Below are 7,420 nucleotides of genomic sequence, written 5' to 3' on the forward strand. Positions count from 1 at the left end.
TTTTTGTTAGACGCCACATCATTGATCATTGACTCGCATCATTTCGCTTATCGCCGATGGTTTGTCGTGTCTTCTCTTTCGTGTGTCATTATCAAAGGGGACAAGCTTTTATAAAAACAAAAAACTTGCTAATATGTCTGTAACTTATTGTTCATTAAACGGAACACAAGCAATATTCAATATTGGCGTTCGTTCGATAGCTTTAAACATGGCGCGTTATTTGTTTTGTGCGCGGCACTACAGTGGAGCCACCTGCATTTGCTCGATAGTTTGCGGATGGCACTACGCTAAGACGGACGACATGGCATAGTCATTTTTCAATGCACGAGAATCTTGGAGTGTAAACAGAAATGATTAAACTGCAATAAACGTAACTGCACGGTTTAATAATTAGCCCGACAAGTTCTGGAATCCGAATAAGAACGCTATCAACTTACAAGTAATTATTTATCGATAACAAGCTATTATTATCTCGAGCGACACTTGTCGGCATGATTATTCCAGGAGCTAACGACCGTTTCGCGGAATAACGTTTCGCGATTGTTTCTTGGTCGATCTCTCCGTTCTAATTAACGACGTTCATTAAAGTCTTTTCCGTGGCCTCGTTTCACGCGTCCCTTTACTGTCGACTGCTTTCAACGAGAGTTATTCTCGGTACCAAAATTGTATGCGAGAATTGTATTCGAGCAAGTTTATTTCGCTTTACGTTTCGACCTTAGGAGTGGTTTCAGGAATTGTGTGATTTCAGGAATTCGTCGCACGCAAAAATCAAATTCCAAAGACCCTCGAACGATCGAAATTGCGTCTCAGTCCACGATTGTAACAGTCGCGGTGAAAGTGGAAAGGAGCACCAGCCAGTGTTACACCAATTACCGGGATAGCGAAGTGGGCTTAGGTAAAATTAACGAATCGATAAGTTTTCGAGCATCCGACTCACGTGATTTGTTCTCGTTAATCGCGCGCGAGTCGCGAACACGTGGAATTTTTGAAGCTCACGCGACCGAAAGACGCCTCTTAATCGTTAGCGGGATCCTGAATCTCGCTAATGATCATCGAATTCCGCTAAGATGATTCCAGAGAATGGTACTCGAATCCGATGACCTAGCCGTGCATATTATAATTGAACGCATTCGGTTTGACGCAAAGTTTATCGAATTATCGCCTGTGACAAATTGTTTTCCAGGTGGAAGGTATTCTCGTTAATCTCTATGGTATTATAATGCTGTAAGTTGCTTGTTTGTCGACGCATACGACAAGAAGTCGATTTTGCTTAAAAGAAACGTTTCCTCTGATGTTTCGTCGAGTCCCTTAGATATCGCGAATAAATGACCATTTTTCTTTGGGATCTCCAGAATTCGTTCGCTTCTTTATTTACATTTCAAAATGTATCTTATTTTTTGAGTTTCGTCAAGATTGCTCTCTAGACAAAATTATAATATTTTAGTTTAAATAAGATATTTTGAATATTTTAGAAAATTACTTGAAAGCATACGATGTCATTTCAGATATTCGCAAAGATAAACGAACATTTGGAAAGGTCTCCCGGAGTTGACGACATCGATTAGAGACACCTTTCCTCCGTTTTGCATAATTAAACAGGTACGATGACAACGATGGTCAATGTTTTCTCGGAGCAAAGAGGAAAGGGGGAACCAGTGTAACGATAGCAACGAACGGGAGCGGAGCGACGAGGACAGAGGTAGGTCGTTAACCAAACACAATTAAAATAATTATACTGTCAGTCATGCGGGATTCTTCGTTTATCGAGATTCGCTATTCCACCTTCTTATTTCCAAGCATTTTCTATACATACCTGTACGCTGAAATCACGAGTGCAATTCCGAGAATCGCAAGCTTATTGTCTAAAAATGCATGAAAATTCGAAAGTAGAACCGAAAATATGGCAAGAGTTTTCTTTCCACGGGTGTTTGTTTTCGAAAAAATAGACCTCGAATTTATTTGGCACAGCCCTCGGAGAGGAATCGTACGCGCGAGAAACGGTGTAAATAAATTGTACCAACAATGGTCGATTAGCCCGCCGAGTGCGATGGAAATCACCATCGACAAGTTAAAGAAGAAAAAGAGTCCATTTTGGGGCGATATATCTCGTCGAGTCGATGCAATGATTTATGTATAACGAAGAATCGGAAAATCGATCAGCCATTAGGGCGCGCACGGGCTGGGAATATTATCTCCAACATGTGTTGTCTCGAAAGATGCGAAAATGAAAATGTTTCACGTGAAAAACGATCGGCCATCTCGGTCGTGTAGAGTGTTTCTAAAATAAAAGTGCGTTTACGTAGTCGATTCTTTCGCAACTGCGATATTTACGGCTCAAGTTGTATCAAATAGTCTGATAATTTTCAAGTTTGCTAATTCTGCAAGAATTACGGCAACAGTAGAGCACATTCTACCGCAACTGGTAGAACGTGGTTCGCGAATTCTAGACGGCATACCAGGACCATCCTGTATTAGTTCATTTGCTCGGGGACGAACGAATGTTCGAGCACGGAGACGCGCCGCTAATGATTTGGGATCAATGTAGTCGTGTTTGCAGGATTATTAAGCTGCTGATTAATTGCGTCAGCGGCGTAAATGATTGTTATTAGACAATGAGACGAGCCATCTGACAAGATTGATTGTTGCCACGAATGGTACGCTGAACTCGTGAACGATCGGCCATTGTTATCGACGCTGGGGAGTTGCATTGTTCCCCCGTGAGTTCGGACGAAAAATACATTCTAATGGGTGTAAATGACTTCGCGGGCGTTAATTAATTTTCTCATCGTTTCGGCATAAAAACGTTAATACATTCGATTCGTTGATTTTATATGTACATATGTATATTTGCGGGAGGCTGAACATTTCGAAAACTATGCAAGTTTATTTGTTAAGTTGATCGTTGCTTGAATGGATATTCTGTTTATTTATAGGAGTCGTAGATGAAACGGTAGGAAGCAAAATGTAAAACGACCGCCTCGTATCATCGGTGACGACCAAGACCACAAAAACGTATACACCAACCACACCGCAACACAAACTCCGCATAAAGAGAAAAGAAATATTGAAAAAACCGCGCGAGCAGGACCTTCCAATAAAACAAACCACGTGTACACGGAGCAGTAAAACGGGAAACAACCGCCAGCGAGCATCTATCAACCATAAAACCAATTTCTCGCAAAAAGCTCCAAGTCGAACCAAACAAGGAGCTTGTCGGATCTACTTACGGCCCTCTCGGCGCTACGACTTGTTCACGTGAGTACCGTCAATTTCAACTATCCACCTCCGTCGCATTCCTCGTCCTCGAACGTCGCGGGGCACAAAACGAACGATTGCCGATTAGAAGTCGATTTTCGTGGTATCGTAAATTTAAAAAACAAATCGAATATCTAAAAAATTTCACGAAAATATTTAGAACCGAACCAAAGTTTCGGACTCTTGATCGGCATCATTCGTTTTGTCACATCGTGCGCCAACCGCATATCAAGGGTGCAAAATCGATCGACGATTAACGACGCGACGTCGACGGTCCTGGTAAAAAGATTATCGTATCGCGTGCTGGCTACGAGATAGAGGTTAGAAGGGGGTAGAGGATCGAAAGAAATAGAAACAGAGGATAGAGAAGGATGGTATCGTCATCCGAAGGCCCGTCGAGCCAGAAAATTGCCACGACGTCGACGTCGACGTCGTCGTCGTCGTCCTCGTCCTCGTCCTCGTCCTCGCTCGTTCGTCTACCTGGATTTATTCCACGCAATTACCGCGATAAGGGGCTGCTTTAATAATCGTTCGTTAATCGTCACCCACCGACCCGTCCATCGTTCGTCATTCGAATATCACCCACCTCCCTGGAAGCTGGGGATGTCATAGCTTCAAGCGGCCCCGATCTTATCTGTTACAAACGACGCGCTGACGGTATTTAGACGTTTTCGAGTTTGTCTTCGGTTGATGTGATGGATGGTAATTGGGCTCACTGAATTCTCATTCGTGTCCCGTTTTCCCTTGATTGCGAACGTTTCACGCGTGGACGAAACGCAGCCCGATTTTTTATTGTTCCGATGAATGGGTTTTTCTAGGCTGGCGATTGTTTTATTTATTTATTCATCTTTATAATTCCGATAATAAATGCTTTGGTTTAGTTATTCTCGAAAGCAGAAGAATTAAATTCGTGTGCTTAAACTCTTTTTCGCCAACTCTCGTAAATAATCGTGATCTCGATAACTTTGTTATCGACGATATCACAAAATCAAGAGATGACTTGCATTATTCTCTTCTTTTTAATTATCGTCCTTCGTTCCATCCATGCTTCATTCGATCGCAAGTAATTTTGTTTCGACTGTCATCATAGCGACACGATTTATGCATTAAGAGTGATTAACGCGAATCCTGCTCATTTCCGTTATCATCCCATTTTTATTACGTTAATAGCTATTTTGACGCATAGCAATTTTGTTTAAACGGTAAAGTTGATTTATTCGTTCCTTCGAAATCAATGATCGATATCCGTTGGCGAATATTGCACGATATTCGATATTCGATATTCGACGTTTATTTTTTACAATTTGTTCGGGTCGGTGTACCAATTAAATTTCATCGGTAGTGTCGTAATAGTTTTTAGACGGAACCATGCTTTGGCTGTCCTCGTTGGAGATAATCGGGGTCGATGACTGCACTCGAGGCTATGCTGGACAGACGCCCAGAAATTACATAATTAAAATAAATCCATTAACGAACCCTTATGAGTGTACTCTTTTAATAAGGATGGAGGCAACGCTGAGTAAATGTTTGTCGGAAAGATAGAGTCGATCCATCACAGTCCCGAAAGGTTTATATTATGGTCACATTTATAATAATGAAATTTCTAACCCCGCTTTTCAACCGAGTAGAGAAATATCGAAGGTTCGTTTTAGCGATACGTATCAATAAAGTCAGCGGCACGCGTTATTCGACGGAACTTTTGATCGTCAATTATTGGAAACCCAGCGCCGATTGAAAACTATAGTCGATCAATGCGAACGAGAAATTCCAGTTCCCTCCGTCTTTCTGGGCAGTTCTGCTGCCGCATGGCACTCGATATCCGTTAAAACAGGGAAAATGCAGAAAATAAACGAACGTGGTAACGCGTTTTCAGCGCTCGTCAACGGTTTAATCAAGTGTTAAAGAAAAAGCGATAAAAAACGAAGTGGCCGCGTTACAGTTTCAATCTAAAGGGCTTCAGAATTCCGTGCCATGCGTACCTCTAAAGGAAAGTCGTGCGCGTTCGAGGATTCGCGTTTCAAATGCGAAACTTTTTTTTATCATATTTTTGCTCTGCACGAATCTATCTTTATCGGGAACTAGACTTGTTTTAATTTATCGTCGATCATTCCAAAAGACACGCTTCGCGTATCTTTACTGGTATACTCAATTTTTTGATCGTACATACGATTCCTCGTCTATCATTCGAATAAAATTTTGGCCGTGTCTGCGTAGTCGACGATGGATGACATTGTTCAATTTGGAATACTAACCTCTCTAATTGTCCCCAGCTCGCGACAGTTAGAGAAGCACAAGTGGAGCAGCTCGAACGTCGTGATTAGGGTTGTTACTTATCCTCACGTACGTCGAAACCCCAACCGTGTAACGTGGTCTCGCCAATGCTCCCATTACTCCGCGACATTGCACGTTTCCATGCCCCTCCCTTGGTCCTCCGTTAGAGTCTTGGCCCCCGTCTGGGAAACGAGTTACATCAGCGAGATATTTACGCAGAGAAAAGCGGGGGAGGCGCGATGCCTCCGTTCTCGAAGCCACCAAAACGGCGTGCGGCGTGCGGCGTACGTGACGAGCGAAGCAACCTCGTACGCCGCTGTTAAATTATAAACGATTTCAGCTTCCTTGGGTTTGGAACACTTTTGTCTAAGAGAAAGTATATGAACACGCTAGGATTGTTGTTCTATCGAAATTGCCACGGGTTAAAGGACGTAAGAGGTCGAAACCGAAACTAAATACTTCGTAGGGGATGGTTGGTGGTTCGTTTCGATGCCCGCATCCAGAGGTAGGGAAAGTTGTTTCTTTGTAGAATTGTAAGATTATTTTTAGTTTTCACGAAAACTTTCCGTGAACAAGTTACTTACGTTCTACTGCTAGCTATTCTATAGAATTGCCGCAAAAGGTAAAAAAGTCGAAAGTATCCGTAACTGAAGGTAATATTCGCGGGCGCTTGGCATCCAAGTTGTAATTTTGGGAGCATCCGAGCATCTTTGTTCCAAACTCGGATGCAGGGCTGCGCGTTTAATACTCTGTGATATATGTATATACACATTTACGGGGATGGCATAATATCGCGTGGTTATACAGCGGGAGCAATAACAATAACATCAACGACGAAGACGCAGGCGGGAACGAGGATATAATAACGAGAACGGTGTATAACGCTCAGACAATTATTAATTGGGATGAACCTGCGACCTGCGACGACGGGCTTTCGGAAGATTTTCGCACGTATACGTGTCTGCCGAATCTGGTCGAAAAGTTCTATCGCCAGAATCTGTTTCTGTCTCGGGAATATAGACAAAACACTCTTTCACAACTTTTTCATTCAATTTCACAAATTTCTTTACTCCGAGAGAAAAATTTTCATAGATACACTTCCTGCGATATCTACTAAAAGTCACATTTTAAATATAACACGAAGTTAATAGTGCTCTCCTACAGCGGCACTTCAAACACGAACGTCGTTATTAACGCCAAAGCAGCACGCGTTACGAAATTAACTTGGCCCAACTACGGGGAAACTTTATCCACGTTCGTCCGGGGTCTTTTTTCCATCCTTAACTCGGGACATTTTTACCAGCATTATTCCAACGTCAGAACTTCCGACACGCGCAAGAAGCTTCGGTTATCAGCACTCCGGAGTCCGTAATTTTTTCGTCGCGACAAAAAGTCACGGCCGCCAAGTCTCCCGTCGCCTCGTCCCGTTTTTCCATCCACGTGTTCTCGGGTTTAGTCATTAGCGTTCAATAACTTCTCCATAATTAATAATTAACGACGTGGCCTACATTGCTACGTTTCTACGTTCCTACGGTGAATCTGCGCGACGCGACAAAGCCTATTCGTCGAACCATAGACACGCCGTGCGCATACTATGTATAATTGGATCCTGCGCGCAGTCTGCGTTCGCTTCGCAAAAGGGGTTTCAGCACTTGATCGTCCGTCTGTAAAACAGCTTTATCAGTTTGGCTCGTTAGTCGCGACTCCGTGGCCCGTGATTTGGAGGAAAATCGCGCGTTCGTGGTTCGATGAAACCGAACATTTCTTTTATCGGATATCATTTTAACAATCCCCCTCCTCCCGTTTTCTGACAGATAGATGTATTCTGAAAGTTCCTCCGAGTGTCGGATTTCTAGAGTTGTGGTCCGTCGGTATTAGATTTCTGGAGCGAGAG

At 42.9% G+C, this 7,420-nt stretch overlaps 1 long non-coding RNA gene across 1 annotated transcript; it reads left to right on the plus strand.

The window, feature by feature from the left end:
- Positions 1-291: 291 nt before the first annotated feature.
- On the plus strand, positions 292-3,234 carry LOC128879751 (uncharacterized). The gene is made up of 4 exons (XR_008457691.1): positions 292-439; positions 749-895; positions 1,506-1,699; positions 2,934-3,234. It is a non-coding gene; the product is annotated as an uncharacterized LOC128879751 (long non-coding RNA).
- The last annotated feature ends 4,186 nt before the right edge of the window (positions 3,235-7,420 follow it).

This window comes from Hylaeus volcanicus, chromosome 7, assembly GCF_026283585.1.
Source record: "Hylaeus volcanicus isolate JK05 chromosome 7, UHH_iyHylVolc1.0_haploid, whole genome shotgun sequence".
Taxonomy (NCBI): Eukaryota; Metazoa; Arthropoda; class Insecta; order Hymenoptera; family Colletidae; genus Hylaeus; species Hylaeus volcanicus.